The 16,844-nt window shown below is 42.8% G+C and overlaps 2 long non-coding RNA genes across 9 annotated transcripts in view; one reads left to right on the forward strand and one right to left on the reverse strand.

Moving 5' to 3' along the window:
• The window catches only part of LOC106723583, a 115,067-nt gene that overhangs the window by 46,324 nt on the left and 51,899 nt on the right, over positions 1-16,844 (forward strand). For 4 of the 7 annotated variants that reach the window (XR_001361832.1, XR_001361831.1, XR_001361830.1 and 1 more), the window contains exons 4-5: positions 1,145-1,245; positions 8,456-8,544. This is a non-coding gene — a long non-coding RNA (uncharacterized LOC106723583). The other 3 variants (XR_001361829.1, XR_001361828.1, XR_001361833.1) reach the window with 3 other exon arrangements.
• Positions 8,553-16,834, reverse strand: LOC102261069. 2 transcript variants are annotated; one of them, XR_001361836.1, is made up of 4 exons: positions 16,489-16,834; positions 14,003-14,177; positions 9,258-9,391; positions 8,553-8,694 (listed from the first exon to the last, which is right to left on the reverse strand). It is a non-coding gene; the product is annotated as an uncharacterized LOC102261069 (long non-coding RNA). The 2 variants fall into 2 exon arrangements; XR_001361835.1 differs by lacking the exon at positions 8,553-8,694 and having other exon boundaries at positions 8,713-9,391.

Raw genomic sequence — 16,844 nt, forward strand, 5'->3', positions numbered from 1 at the left:
GGGCTTACAGCTGCCTGAGCCCATGGCTGCCTGAGCCCCGCGCCTCTCAGCCACCAGGGCTCACGACTGCCTGAGACCACGGCTGCCGTGAGCCCACAGCTGCTGTGAGCCCCGGACCTCACAGCTGCCAGGGTTCAAGGCCACCATGAGCCACGGGCCTCGCAGCCACTGGACGTCTGGAAGACATCCGCCCTAATTAGCATATTACCCTTTTATTAGTATAGATTAATTATATTATTTTCCATATGAATAACTGTGAACCTACATTTGCCAAACCTTGTACAGATACGTTTTAATTTTAATAGCCTTGTATTTGTTTCAATATGTATAGACAAATAACTAGCACATAAATGTCATGATTTCACATATATGATTTTGTTTTAGGATGAGCCTGCAGTAAGTGTTTAGGTTAAAAAAAAAATGACTTCATTTAAAGAACAAAAGAATGCAGGTGTTATTTGAATATGACAAAAATTGTGACTAAGGTATGCAAATGACTGAAGTTTGGAAAACACTGATATAGTCCATTTTGTATAATTTGGAGGTGGGCACCAGCCCTGGAAAGAAATTCATTTTACAGTGCTTGCCAACCCATGCATACACATACATTTATGCAGTTACAACAAGAGTTTGAGAAACAATATTTACTCCTATTTGTGCGATGCCCTCTGAATCCTCGATGCATGTTTAACTCCTCTTTCCCTTTCTTTCCTCTCATGTTTGATTGTCTTGAAGTCCTTCCTGTCAGTTCTGCTCCTAAAGGCTCTTTATTCATTCCTTTTTCCATCTCCAGTGCTTCATTCCTGGTCTATGTCCCCATTACCTTTCACCTGGACTATACCCTAACCACCTCCTTGCCTCCAATCCAATGTTTCTCCTTCAATCCACCCTCCACACTGTTGCCAAAAAGCTTATTCAAAAACTCTGATCCGACCCTGTCATGCCCCAGTGCACAGGATAAAGTCCAGCTACTAAACAAGGCTTTAAAGGCAACTGGTTGTTGGTCTCTGCCAACCCTTCCAAATTCCAAAACTGGCAAATCAGGATTAGACACCCAGGTTTCTTGATTATCAAATCTAGTGCTCTTCTCAACATACCATGCTGCCTTCTTAAAGACTCTCTGCCTGTTGTTGTCATTCCACAGGTGATACCTGCATCAGTAATGTCCACCCTTCTGGTACAGGGAGTTTTGAAAAAATCCTGTCATGAGAGAATGTCCATAAGGCAGACCTGCCATGATCAAAGGTATTGTGTCCCTGAATACATAATGTCATAAGTGGAGGGTAAAACTAGAAAGAGAAATGAACTAGAAGTGTCTATTATGCAATATTAAATTCATGTTGACGACCACCAATATACATAAGGCTTATCTAGTCCAGTGGTTGCCAACTGGTGGTCCCTGAGGTCCGAAAGGTTGGCGACCGCTGATCTAGACCATCCTCACTTTGCAATTCTCCCAAAGGAAGCAAATATTCCTGTGAGCAGACAATGACCCTCTGGATCAACTAGAGTAAGCAAGGTATATCCCACTCCCTGCCCTCCACCCCCTGTTGATGTTGGACTTGCCTCAGCCAATGGAATATTAGCTGATATGACATAAGCAGAAGCTTCAAATGTGTCTGCCTATTTTGACTTGGCCTCTTGAACAGTTCCACCCTCTGCCAGAAGAGTATGCCTCAGGTAGTCACTGTGTCCTTTCATCTCGGTCCAGAAATGGAATCACTGGAGCAGACCTGTATTTGACCCGAAGCCTGGAGTCCAGATGAGCTCAGCCAACCCAGTTGAGCCTAACTAAGATCAGAGCAAGGCTGACCTGCAGCTCCATTAGCAAGAAAAAGAAATGTTTATTGTCCCCAGCTACAGAGATTTAGAGGTGGTTTGCAACACAGCAAGAACTGACTAACCCCCAAATAAAGTGGGTTTTGTTTTGTTTTTAACAAGTTAAAAATCAACTCTTTGTTGTTCTTTTGTGGATCATCTACAGGAGGGAAAGTAGTAACACCCCGTTGATCTAGCCCCCAGCACATTTCTGGGGCGGCTCCCAGCATGGGGGTTGCGTAATGCAGAAAGCTTTGCAGCCTCATTCTCACATTAGTCTGACAAGAAAGTAAATTAGGACTTTTGTTACACTCCTGCACTCCCTCCCCCACTAAGTCACAGAGAAGCCCAAAGTACAACAGAAAATCTGGTGGCCCTTTATTAGCATATCCATGCCTCTCCTTTTTTTTTTCTTTCAGAAACTAAGAGTTGTTTTTAACAAGGGCCTACAGCGTTGCGATCTTGTCCCCACGCAGCTTTAGCTATAATTTTTTCTAGCGAGAGTTTATGGTGCCTGAGTCCTTTGATAAAAGCAGTGTTCCCAGGAGGAAGCCAGCAGGGTTAACGCCACAGCGCCCAGTGGCCTGGATAACACAGACCTCGTTTTCCTCTAGCAGAGGTCGCATAGGAGTTTTCTCTCCTCTCCATTTAGCCTCCTGTGTATTCTCCCACCCTCCGGGCGTTTTCCCAGCTCGCACCCGTTTTCTCCAGTTGGTTCCAGCCGGCCAAGGCCCGCTTTCTCGCAGCCCGGAGCCTCTGCGCCATTGCGGACGCTCTCCTCCAGGTGGCAGTAGAGAGCCACTCCCTGCCCAGCCGCTTACGTCACCTTGTTTACCCCGTCCGGGTCATTTTTAGATCTAAGATCACAGGATGTTAATGGGGCCACTGATTTCCCATTCGTTTTGGCAAAAGGCCCTCCTGTGGGCGTCGGGACAAACATGCTGTCCTTCTTGACAATGAAATTCTGCTGCGGGGAGTATTTATTTACAAACCTTTGGAATCTCATCTTTGGGAGATGGGAAAGCTACGCGTTGGTCTGTGCTCTGAGCTTGTTTCAGGTCACTTTAGACTCGGAGCCCGCATGAGGGTGGCGTTAACTGGGGAACGAGGAGATCCTAGATATTACAATGGTGTCTGGGAAGCATCGCCAGCGCCCCTGAGGGCCCTAGGGAGCCTGGCTTTTTACTTCCCCTTCCCTCTTCTAAAATAACTACTCAGCAGGAAAGCATTTGCACTTTGGAACTTGGAGGAATAAGGAAAACAGCTGATTAGGTCAATCTGTGTCCTGATTTATGGTAGGGAAACACGTTGAGGCCCCTGCCTCAGATGCCCTCACCCAGGAATTGGATCTGAATGTCTCATCGCCATAAATCACACGTTTCACAGGCTGGAACTTTTCGTCCCAACAGCAAGCTCCACTTCTTTCTTACTCCTTATTTATTACTCCCACTCCCAGCTACTGATGAGGAAAGGTGAGGTACAGAGGAGCTGAATGTCCTAGCTCGAACTCTCTCATCTCCAGGCCCTGTGTCATTTTTGCAAAAGTAAAGACATCAAAAGCACTAGGCCAGCTTTGGCAGGCAGGGGGTGAAAGGGGCTGGGAGTGTATCTGTGACTGTTCAAGAAGCAAGATAAACAAATACAATTCCTCAGCTATGCACTCGTTTACAAGAAGAGGGTAGAAGCATCCATGCTAAGGAGAAGAAAGATAGAAAGTCATCTGTGAATAATGTTAACAATAAATGAGACTCCAAGTTTCTCAAGTGCCGGTTCCTCCCTGTCCACCTCCCATTTCATCCTTTTACACACTCCTGCTGCAGCTGCCAGTTAAAAACCAACTCCCAGAGAAGGCAAAGTCCCTCTCCCTCAAGTAGTGTGCGACCCACTGAAGTGATCACGCTGGCCTGGAGAAATAGACATTTTTCATGCAGGCAGGAAGGGGTAGAAAATTCAATTCAGTTCGTTTCAACAACCTTCTCTTGAGCTTCTAATCTGTGTCAATGACTCCGGCAATATAGGTTATAAAAACATGAAAAGATACAGTTCTACCACTGTGGAACTTTGAGTCTAGTAGAGTTTATAGTCATAGGGAGTTTTTTATTCCTTTGGAAAGCACATAATGAAAGAAGGTTTGAAAGAGACGTTATAATAGAGAGGGAGAATGCCAGGTAAATGGCTTGGAAAAGCATTCCTTCACTTTGGCATCTACTTAAGAGTGTATTGGGGACAAGGCCTGGCAACATGACAGAGGTGCTTGGTAGAATATAGGAGCCCCAGCACTCCAAGCTTTTAAGAGGCTGATAGAGGAAGCCTCTTGTTCAGGGTGCATCAAAGGGCAGGGATTTGGAGCCAGTCAACAAGAACCATGGAGTTCTTCAAAGAAAGGGCCAGAGTAGGGAGCATACCCTATAGCTGCCTTCAGGTGTACATTCTGGACAAGCATTAGACCCAGCCTCAGAAGAAATATACTAGTATGAGTAGGAAGAAATAAGTGGTCCTAGATCCACTTATCACCAGTAAAATCACCTTTTCAAATGCCTTTTGTCAAGAACCTGGTGATGATTCAGATCCATCTAGTCACAGGAAAGACCAAATGGAGGGAAAGCAAACAATGAAATATTTTTATTTTTTATGGTTATGTGAAATTTAGAACATATTTTTTAAAACTTTTAAATTGTTAAGCAAATGCAGACAATAGCATAAAACAAATGTACAGTTTAATAAATTATAAGGCCAACACTCTAGTAACCTTGCAGCCACCCACGAAGTGAGCTAGAACCATGTCAGCAATATCAAGAACTTTTGAAGCCACAATTTAACTGTTGCAGGCTCTTAGGAGAGATTGGATGGGTCATTTACAGGATATTCTGAGACCTCAAGGAAAGAAAGGTCCCTTCAATCATCAATCAAGCAATACATACTGAGTACATATAATAGGGCTAGATGTAAATTTGAAGACTTCGTTCCTATACATTAACCTGAAGAAGGTGAGAAAGAAAAGGAACCAGTATTTATTGAGTGCCTACTATATGCTAAGTGCTGTGTTATCTAAATGAGAAAAAATTAAGGATTAACACTTACTACAGCTCTGTGAGGTTGGTGTTACGGTCACAGCTCTTGTTAGGTAGCCCACTTTAAAGATGAGGAAACTAATGCATAGAGAGGTTAAATAACTTGCCCCGAGTCATGTGGCAAATAAGAGGCAGTTGGCACTTGGCTCCAGAGCCCCATTCTTTACCCTAAATAGTAACCTGGTTAGTATGGTAGATACTTCTATTTGCCCTTCTAGATCTACTCTCCACTCTTTTCTATCCACTACATGCAAACTGTATCAACAGGCTCCCTTGCCCTTTGGTTTTTGGTTGGGTTTAGCAAGTGGAAGCCCTGGGCAGGAGATCAGAGGGAAGAAAAGTATGAGGGAGACCTGGGAGGGCGGGGAGTGAAAAGAGGGCACCTCCGGTCTGGCTCCATCTCTTGACTCATGGTCACAGCTCTTGTCAGGTGGTGAACCACACAGGGCCCACTCTATAGGTCCTGGTGTTCACACCTTTCCTACCCCTTCAAGCCTAGGGGTGGTCAAGTAGCTGTTACTTATTACACTACTTCTGTGGTTTTCCTACATCCTGCCCACACCTTTGTAAATAGTCCCTTTATTCAACTCTCCTCAAATTACTCAATTTGAGTGTGCCATCTGTTTCCTGCCCAGCTCTGACCAGATATAAATAGGAAAGCAGCAACTCAAAGGCCTCCCTCCCTGTATGAGAAGCATTTCTTATGGGTACAGGACTAGTCGCAGGTGAATTGAGATGACTACTCATTAGAAGGGCTTCAGGACAGGCCGTGTGTGTGTGTGTGTGTGTGTGTGTGTGTGTGCGCGCGTGTGTGTGTGTGTGTGTGTGTGTGTAGGGTCAAGACAAGCCACAAGTAGTTTTATAGGTTTAAAGGATCCTAGGCCTTCTGGAAGAAGAGCCAAAGGGAGGAAACAGAATATGGGGGAGATTAAAGAGATGAGCTTCCAGAGCCACACTGATTGGGTTCAAGTCCCGGTTCCTCCACTTACCAGATATATGACCTCTGGCAGGTCATTTAACATTTCATTGCCTCTGGGTCCACATCTATAAGGTGGGATAATAACAGTAAGTGGGACAATAAATGCAATGTCTGGCCCATATTAAGAGTTATATTATTGAGGGAGCTCAGACATTAATTTTTTGACCTTTGAAAAGATCTTGGGGATAGTACACTGGGAAATCAGGAAGCAAACTGGAAGAAGATTGCCACAGCTTAGATCCTAGAACCAGTATGCAACACTAAGAGAAGCTCTTAGCATGACTCTGTCCTGGATTAGACTACCACGTGAGGGCACATGGAACATATGTCCATCAGAAGAGTAGAGGAAATAAGTTACCAGAAAAATCTCACACTGAGAGAATAAAGTACCCCCACTTCTTACCTTCCTAGAGGGTTCCCTTCTGTAAATATCACTTCTCTCTCCTGCATTCTCAATTTCTTCCTCTTGAATGGATATTCTCATCAGCCTATAAAAGATGCCCTAATATCTCTTATCTTAAACTTTTTTTGATTGCACATTCTCTTCCATTTCTTTGATCTCATTCAAAGCAAAATTTCTTCAGAGTTGTCTGTAGACACTTCTTTTTCCCTCCTGTTCTTTCCTTAACACAGTCCATTAGCATTTCAATCTCAAACTGCTCTTCTCATGGTCCAATAAGCTCCACATTGCTTCATCTACTGGTCACATTCTTGGCCTCTTAGCTGCATTTGGCCCAGTGGGATGACACTCTTCATGTTGATGTATCTTCTTGCCTAGGCTTCCATGGATCTCCTGGATCCAGGAAGCCTGGATCTCCTCCTACCTCTCCAGGTTTGTCAGCATGCCATGCCAGCAAGCCAGCTACATGTGAGCTCTTGGGATGTATGGTGTGCAGAGATTAGCTCATTTATCAGTTCTTTACAGTGGCTCAGGAAATGTGAAGAAATTTCCGACTTTGATGACCATTAGATTCATGAGGCTGATGGGAGTTGGTGAAGGGTGAGATAGCCAAGGAGAAACTGGGATGGTACAGGGATGATCTCTAGTCTATCTCGTGCAAGCCTGGGAGCTCACAGCAGTCAGATGCTGACATTCATCTAGGATTTTTATGGTCAACTAGCCTATATTATTCCTGTTTTACAAGGGAAGAAAATGGAAGGGGAGAGGATATGGGGTTTATTAATTTTCTCAGTCAAGGTCATATAAGGAGGCACAGTGGTCCATTAGGGCTATTTGTAGAAGAAACCCCTACCCTTCCCCACTCATGTCCTGCAGGATCCCCAGAAAATAAAACTCAGTCTGTAGCACTTTCTAAGCCTTTTCCAGAATCAGTCTTCTCTTGAACAAACCAGGATCAGACTTGGGACCAGAGCTTAGTCCCAAGAGCTTAGCACCACTTGGTATTCTTCTTTGTCTTTACTGGGTACCCTGTTTTCGTGTGTTGGGGCAGGGAGTGGGGAGTGTTTGGGGCACAGGAAACATATTTTTCTGTTTAGGATTTTAAAATCTTTTTAATCCTGTCTTCAGGGACTATGTCATGAATATGAGAGACAGGATGTTCCTAGGTGAGATATGCTTGAAAGAAGCCAGTAATGGTCTTTACAAATTATAAGTGCCATGACCAGGTTTGCAGGTAATTAGGAGGCCCGATGTCAAAATGTCGGAGAGGATTGTTGTTGTTGTTTTTCTGTAATCAAAACAATATTTTATTGACACAAAAATAGATAAATAAATAACTGGGATTAAGTAGAAAAAAGAAATCTTGCTATATGACAAAGGTGGCATTTTAGGTTTGTTTTTTCTTTATTGATTAAGGTATTACATATGTGTTCTTATCCTCCCATTGCCCCGCCACTCCCCCACTCGTGCCCTCACCCCCCTGGTGTCTGTGTCCATTTGGTTAGGCTTATATGCATGGTAAGGGATGTTTTGAGGACAGTGGTTTCATTACCCATTTAGGCAGTTTCAGGAGATATAATGTCCATTCCTTTCTTCCTTCTATCTTATAACACAGAAATAAGTTATAAGATAACGTAGCCTTCCTGTGTGTGTTTATCCTCATCTCTTCCAATGTGTCTTTGGAAAAGCTAATGAGAAGTAGAATGTAGAGAAAAACAGAGTCAGGCCGTATCTGGGTTTGAATCTGAGTTGCCCTGTATAGTAACTGGGTGATTTGCATAAGTTTAGTTATGCTCTCAAAGCCTCCATTGCCTTACTTATAAAATGCAGATAATAAACATCATCTCATGGAGTTTTTGTGAGATTTAGAGTCAGTGTTCATACAGTTCTGGAGCGTGTGTGTGGTCCATGCTCAGTAAGTAGTAGTGGTTATAATAAAGTTCCCAGTAGGCTAGCCTTTCACGTAAATCCCTTCCTGTGTAAAAAAAAATCTGGTGAATCACTTAGATCAATTAAGATGTTTTCAGCTATAAGCCGCAGGAAATGCAACTGAGAATAGGTTAACAATAAGGAAGGTGTATCATCTACTTAAGAAATCCAGAAGTCGCTTCAGCTTAATAATGGCAGAGAGGCTGAACATTCTTCTATCTCTCTGATGCATCCTTAGCTTATCTTCTTTGTCCTCAGATAGTCTTCCTCCTGGTTCAAGATGGCACAGTCCTAGGTGTCACATGGAAATACAACCACATCCAATAGCAGAAGAGGACTGTCTCTTGGTATGTATGCCTTTTTAAGCAAGAAGATCTTTCTGAGAATCCTCCCAGTTGACTTCTTATCATATTTCATTGGCCAGAATGATCTCATGTGCTTATGTTTGATCAAGAAGACAATCACGACAATTGTTGGTTTAAATCGTGTTTTTATTCCTGAAATAGGAAGGATGGTTCTTGGATAAGCAGTCAATGATCTGCTCCATTGTTTGTCTAGCAACATCCAAAAAAAGGTTTATTGAGCACCTATAATGTATGGGCTCAGGCTTTAGAGATACTGACATCACAGTTTACTGTCAACCACTAAATTTAGAACCTAATTCTAGTGATCTTGACTCACAGAGAAAAGGTGCTCAGGAAATGTCCTGGGAAGCAAGGAGCTAAAGGGCAAGGTGGAGGTGCCTGGGCCAGGTTCATTCATGGCCAGGAAGCGGCTGTCTTGGAAGCAGAGCTTGCCAAAGAGGTGAGGGAGCTCCCCAAGCTTCAAGCTGGCACTCAGCTCCCAATTATGTTTCCAGAATTATTAGCTTTGATTCTGTGAGAAAGGAACACATCAAAGCCAGAATCCTATGAATTAAAATGTTGACTAATCGGGCTAATTATAGTTCAGTCATCTGAATTTTCACACAATGAGCCTGAGTTCTCATGAAAGCCTTCTCTTGGGCAGGAGGCTTTGATGATGAAGCAGCTATTTATGTCCCAGACCCAGTCGTACTCACTTTGGCCAGGAATCCTCACTGGAGTGCCATTGCCTGCTCAAACCCCTCTGGGTTCTACCCCAGGTTTCTTGAAAGCTGAAGCAAGCTCAGTTGAGGCAGAGATTATAAAGGTTTTGGGAGCAAGATTCCCCTGCCTGGAGAAAGATTTAACCAGTGTGTTAGGATGTCATGATGGGATTCTTTTCATTTTCAATTTTATTCCAGATTTAAAAATACTTAAGTAATTTACATAGTCTAATTATACTTTAGGGAGAACCTTCTCACTTAACATGTCTCAGTTATCAGATGCAGAGTGGTATAATAAATTTTAATCACTGTTTGGATGTTCTTTGCTGCAGTTAATAATATAGACTAAACCTAAATCTTTGATGAGCTACTAAAGACATTTTTTGGTTGTCACAACTGGAGAGGATGGATGCTATTGGTATCTAGTGTGTGAGGACAGGTATACTTTGAAACATCCTGCAATGCACAGTTTAGGCCCCTACAACAAAGAATTATCTGACCCCAAATGTTAACAGCACTGAGATTAAGGAATCCTCTGATAAAGGGTAAATAAAGGTCCATTCCACATTAGTCATCCATTCAATGTGACAACATGTTTACTTAAACAGTGTCACCTGCCATCAAAAGAAAAATTTGGGCAAACTCCTTTATATTTAGCATTTCTGAAAGAGCGCTAGGAAGAAAGAAATGGATTAAATTCATGACAATCATAGTCTCAAATCTTATGGAAGATGATTAATTCCTCCTAGTCAATACTTTGCTCTTTAGGTAGCTGGCACGTGATAAATAACAATGATGTTTATGGATGCATAGGTCCACTGGTCAGCCATTCTTCCTATAAGGACAATTAAAGAAATAGTGTATAGAGCATGACCCACTCAGTATATTTCTGTTCCCAAACTACTTTTTTAAAAAGAAAGTTTTAATAAATTCTATTGTAAATATTATATAAGCATTAACAAGGTTTAAAATCATGCAAATTAAGTACTCTTGATATTAAACTTAACTGTTATCAAACTGTGCCTAAATCAACTAAAGGAGCCTTAGGCCTTCCTCTTGCTTCCTAAATCTTTCCTATGTTATATAATGCATTTGGAGCTTAACGTTAATTGGCTTTTTCAACACACTCAGGATGTTCTGTTCTGTCTTGTCCTTCTGGAGAAAGATCACTTAGAAATTGTTTTAATGAACACATGCCCATAATTTAAAAAGTCAAATAGCATTAAAAGGCTAATGAAATTCAACAGTTTCCTTCCTCATTCCTTCCTACTCCCCTTAGTCTTCTTGTTCTGGCATTCACACATTGCCATATATTAAGTAATATACATGTGCTGTTCTCTTTTGGTTCAGCAATTTAGATGTATTATCATCCTTTTATGGTAAGTGAAGATTTAGCACTCTTTTAAGCTATCCCTTTGTTTTAACTCTCTAATCCTTCCTACATAATGATACAATTTTTGGTTAAATTAATATTTGGTGTTTACATCATTATACACATGCAAAGAAAGTTACCTTTTGTTTTCCCTGATGTTAATAATTGCCTTGTTTTTTCACTACTGACTACTTTAAGTTTTTTCCTTTGCAGTATTTGTGGTTAAAAGTATTGTACTTGTGATCTAATTTCTTTTTGTAGAGGCCGCGTTTTCAGCCCCTGAATGCCCTCTAACGTGTGACTCACTGAAAAGATAGTCTAATGTCTAGGCCCAGCCCATTTCCTATCATCAGCTTTATCTTCCCCAAATGGGTCATTCTTCAGTCAGAAGTTTTTGTCTCCATTAAAGATTCTAAGTTCAGCTGACCTTCCATGCCACCTGCTAGGGGCCATGTAAAAGTAAAGGACTAAACCCTCAACACTACAGTTTCTCCAGTCACACATTTTAGATCACTTATTAAGCAGCTAACATTGGATTCTTCAGAAGGTCTCAGGGACAGTACTGGTTCCAGCACATGTGAACACAAATTTGGTAGCTTCTAGAAACTATTGGTGGGCGACGTTCACAGGTGGCTGCCTCTAGGATCAGTTTTCTCCTTTTTAGCTTTATATTGTTGTTAGCTGCCCTTCAGGCTCAGGACCTTTGAGTTGCCTACTGCAAGTAATCCTGGGATGTGAACAACCCAGGGTTTGTTTAGAATGGTATCGAACAAGTAGCAACCCTCTTTGGTTTCTACTTTCATTGAGCATGATCTATCATATATCCCCAGGACTTACTGCCCAGTTCCTTTTCCTTTCTTCAAGGATCTGTGCTGGTATTCCTGTCCCCAAGGGTGAGTGGGTCTGTCATAGAAGATGAGAACTCCAATGTTAAGGAGAACAAAAGCTCATTAAAAATACGCATGGTTCAATTCATCCAGACAAAAGGCCTCACTCAGCAGAGGATCTCCATCTGAAGAGCTTCTCTCCAGGAGTACCCTGGCCTCCCAAGATGCTGACAGCAGTTTCCTGACTTAGCTGATTCAGCCCTGGTCGGCCTGCTCTTGGAGGATGCTTCATCCTGTCAGCTTCCTGGTGATAACCGGCCTTAGCCCGCCATGCCTGTCTATTCCTGTGCCCTTTCTTATGGAATTTCTGCCCATCCAAAACTGAGCAGTTGTGGAAGTAAGTCTATGCTATAAAACCTGGAAGCACCCAGATCTCTCCTCCAAATTCAGTGACCCCTGCGTCTAACAGGAAGACATACACAGATGCTGAAAACTGGTGTAGTATCTTTTTCTTAAAGGCAGGCTTGGCTTTGTACTTCTGCATCTCTGCTCACTTCTACACAGAGAACAAAGGAATTTTTGTGGAGGCAGACACATCCCACATTCCTAGTTTACAGAATTTATTTTTAACCAGAGCTACATTTAGAAATATATGAGCAACTATACTAGTAATAATAGGCAGAAGAAGAGAAGGCGTGTGTGTGGATTCATCTTTCTAGGTAGGTATGGCTCCAGTTAATATTTAAAATGGTCTCGAATTCTCTGAGCACACACTATCTGATGGGGGAGGTTGTGACGAGAGAGACAGGTGGTGGTGGGGAAGCTGACCTAGGATTAAAAATTAATTATACTCAATTTGGAAATCAGATCATTGTAGGCAGATGGATGTGGAGTTTAATATGATTTTGTATTTAACTTTTTTGAGGAGATTTAAAGTCTTATGCACCAACTAGGCAATTTATGAACTCACATTTCAGCTTTAATTCTACCTCATCACAAGTAGAATTATAGGGCTGGAAAAACTCCACCAATCGTTCTCCCTTGGAAAGAACCACACCCGGAGCCAGCCAAGGCAACAGGGATCCCTAACACATTTTTTTTGAGACTTCTAATTTAAGGTATTCTACAGCCAGTCTCCCTCGGGAGCAAATTCTGGTGTTCTACTTTTCCATTCTGTTAGCCTCTGCTGTGTTTCCTCTTCCCCTGCTCCAGGCAGCTGGATAGACCAAGAAACCTTTACCTCTACCTTCATCAGCTTCAGCCTCAGCTTTAGCATCTTCAGGGGCCTGCTTTGCTGTTCCATGGGCTGTGAAGTGAGGCATGCTGGACCAGGGCACAGCCCTGGGCCAAAAGGGAAGGAGAATAAACAGGGAGGGTCCTGCCCACTTAGGGTATAGGATTTGGGCCAGAAGGAACTAATGTGATTCTAGAGGCTGGCCCACAACAGAACTTGATCGATTCAAGATACAGTGCCCAAAGGGAAAAGAAAGCCTGGGCAAATGACGGTCCTAGAGTGTCCTGTTTGGTTGGTGGTGTAAGGTAGGGAGAGATTCTGGGCAGCAGCAAGCATGCAGGAATTGGATCCAGCAGAGATGTGGTTCTGGAAGAGCTGAACATTCGTGGAGGTATCGGCAAATGGATGAGGGCATAAAGAAGAGTTCTCTTTCTTTCAGGGAAAGATACTGGCAAGCAGGCAAGGGTTTCAGGGCCCGAATAAGCAGTCCAGGGATCAGAATAATACTCAAGTTCTGGAGGGAAGGTGGGCTTCCTTCTAGTGGTCATTGCTGATGCGGCTCTCCTCATTCTGCCCACTCTATCAGGGTACCTTATTACATCTTTGGAGTCAATGACCACCTTGGTGATTTCCTACTTTAAATCTAGTCCAGACCTTTCCTGGACTCCAGGCCTTCATCTCCAGCTGCCCACTGGACCCCTTAACATAACATGTTCAAAGAAACTCACAGCTTCCCCCAACCTGCTTTTCTTCCTATGTTCTTTATTTCAAGGGAAGGATTCATTCTTGATTCTTCCTTGTTCTCACTCACCATATTTAGTCTTTCATAAAACCCAATCGTATCTTCCTTCTAAATAGCTCCTAATTTTGTCCCCTCCTGTTTCACTGGCAATATCTTAGTCCTGGTCACCATCACAATTTCACCAGAATTTGTGCTATAACCTTTTAACTGTTCTCCTTGCCTCTAGTCATGCATGTCCTTTGCCAACTCTTCCTCCTAAATGTAACTTTGATTTTTATCTCTCTTCTACTTAAAATCTTCACTGCCCCCAGGATAAAATGCAGAACTTACCAGCTTAAAGGCTCATGACCTGCCCTGCCTACCTGTCCACCTCTTACTTCTTCTTCCACATCCTCCTCCAGCCATATTGAACTTCTTAAGGTCCCTGAGGAAGCCTAGATTTCTCTGGATGCCACATCTGTATATATGGGGTTCTTCATGTGAATAACTTTTACTCATCTTTTGGGGTTCAATTCAAAGTATCATCTTCTCTAGGACTCTTCTCTGGGTGAATGCCCCTCTTACCTGCTCCCATAGCCAGAGTCTCCCTCTGGCCCTCGTGCTTGTTTCCTGTGTGTGTCTTCCTGACTAGACTGTGAACACGTCCTGGCAGAAACCAGGTCTTTTCCACTGGGAGCAGTGTGGCAATGTGGAGATCATGGGTTTTGGAGTCTGCCAGACCTGTGTTTGAAAACCAGACCTGGAATATGACACATGAACAAGGTCTTTATTATCTCAGGATCTCTATCTCATTAGCTGTAAATGATATTTCCTCATAAGTTGTTGTAAGGATTGAACGTGGTAATAATACAAAGCACTTGGCATTGAACTGGACACATTCAGAGGTGGGGAACCCTTTTTCTGCCAAGGGCCATTTGGATATTTATAACCATTTGGGGGCCATTCAAAATTATCCACTTAAAATTAGTTGCTATATTTGCCCAAACATTTAATTAATTCACCCCTAGACCAAATCATTTCGTGGGCCTTATGCAGCCTGCGGGCTGGACATTTCTCACGCCTGTTAGATGCTTAGTAAATGTTGGATGAAGGGAATACAGGAAGAGAAGCTCCAAATAGGCTTATAGGCTTGTAGTCAATTCTGAGAGAAGCTTACGTGGGTCACCGTGGCCTCTGCCATCTTGGCAGAGAGATGACAGAGTTGAATGGAGTTAAAGCCAGATTCAGTCTAGAGAGGAAATGCTAATCAGCGGTTCTCAACCTGTGGGTCGCGACCCCTTGGGGGGTTGAACGACCCTCTCACAGGGGTCGCCTAAGACCATCGGAAAACACATATATAATTACATATTGTTTTTGTGATTAATCACTATGCTTTAATTATGTTCAATTTGTAACAATGAAATTGGGGGTCACCACAACATGAGGAACTGTATTAAAGGGTCGCGGCATTAGGAAGGTTGAGAACCACTGTGCTAAGTGGACAGGAGCAAGGCAGCACCCAGGACCAATGGAGAGCAAGACAAGAAAGATGGAAAGTGAATGTGGGTGGTCTCAGTAAGACTGCATGCAGGGCCATTACTAAAGGCTGGCTCAAAGGGGCTGACTTGCCAAGTGCCTTAAGCTGGCATTGGACAATAGGGAGCACATTCTCACCTCTCCCTCTGGAGCTTTGAAAACATACTTGCCTGGTCTCCACCTCCAGAGGTTTGGTTACAAGTGCTCTAAAGTAGATAGATTCAGGACTGGGCATTTTAAAAGCTCTTCAGAGAATTCTGGTGCAGGGAAGACTGAGAATCACCAGTCTAGCATGAAGGCAGCCCACCCAGAAGAGGGAGGAGGTGTGGATTAAGTTCACATCTAGGCCCCTAGACTGTTCCCCATGTGTAACTGAGGGAATGGATGGTGGTGGGTGGGGGTGGCTGCTACTCTCTTACCTACTTTGGTGAGAACTAGCTTAGCACTAGAGCTGGCCCATCCACAGACGAAATGGCAGGGAACACGGAAAGACAAGGTTTGAAAGAAAGGAGCTATAGACACCCTTCCTGATCTCAAAATTCAGCCTGCCTCTCACCTCTTGCCAGAGGAGACCAGCTACTTTTTGAGAGGAGGGAGCTCCCTTTGGGAAGTGATGAGGTGGAGGAACACCTTTCCCTTCATATCCACTGCAACCACAGAGGGGAAAGCCAATGGAGAACTGCTGCGCACTTCTCCTGGGGAATAGCTCAGAGATGGCAGCTTAGAGCTCATGGCCGTTCTAAGAATGAAAGGAATTTATTTTAGATTAAAAAAAAAAAAAAAAAAAAAAAGGAATCCCCAGCCAGCTGCAACAGACTCTTAGTTTGAAGAAGTCATAAATAGAATGAGAAAAAAAAGGGGAGGGGGGGGACTCTTATTAAAAAATTAGAATCAGCTGATATTTATTTGAAAACAAAAAAAGCCTACTTCTCTACTCTGTGAATTTCCACAATCTGTATATGTAAAAGGTAATCAGGCTGATGACACCTATTATAGTTCACAGGAATAGACCCACCAAGGAGTGGTATCAGGAAATGTCTTCAAGTAAAAGCTGGCCTTTATTTTATCACGCTGGTCCTCACTAGACCCTTCAAATATTTGATCATGCAAACCAGATCAAAAGTCATTGATCATGAGCCTATGCAATGCAAGTCTCTGCTTGGAAAGACATTAGAAAAAGATGGCCCCTGATCAGTAAAATATGAAAGTGGCATCACCTCCCCTCTACTTTCAATGTAGAGGCATAGCCCAGAGAAGGAAGAAGATGAAATTAAAAACAGGCAAGAGGCTTACCTGTTACTGACCTTGATGTGACCCCATCTCCCCAGCCCCACCCCACCCCACCCTCATCACACTTCACCTACATACACCTACATATACACCGATTACACCTCTTATCACCTTATTGTAAAATTAGTGCTGTAAAAAACTAAAGCTTTTGTGTCAGCAAAGTTTTCCCTCCCCACCCATTCCCTCCCCCCCCCCAAAAAATCAGAAATTTTTGTAAAGTGGCTCATAATCTTCCTGGAACTTACCTAATTGTAGAAAGACCTGAAAATAAAGGGACTTCCATTCCCAGTGGGCAGAGACTCGACATGGGCTATTTTAGTTCAATCATCTCTTCCTTTTTGGAAATTAACAGCTCAAGTCTCTATTGATTTAACATGCTGTCCCTTTGATGCAGTGGGGACTTTACACAAGTAATGAGGACAGAACGTTCTGTGATATTTTAACCCTTCTGGTCTTTTGTTTTTGTAATTTTCTCTAAAATGGAAACAACTCAAATACATAAATTGATTAGAGGGAACAAGACCAATACCTGCATTTCCTCTTGATATATATATTGAGTACAATAAATATATATAGGTTGAATATATATATTGAGTACAAT

Source organism: Myotis brandtii, unplaced genomic scaffold, assembly GCF_000412655.1.
Source record: "Myotis brandtii unplaced genomic scaffold, ASM41265v1 scaffold191, whole genome shotgun sequence".
Lineage (NCBI taxonomy): Eukaryota > Metazoa > Chordata > Mammalia > Chiroptera > Vespertilionidae > Myotis > Myotis brandtii.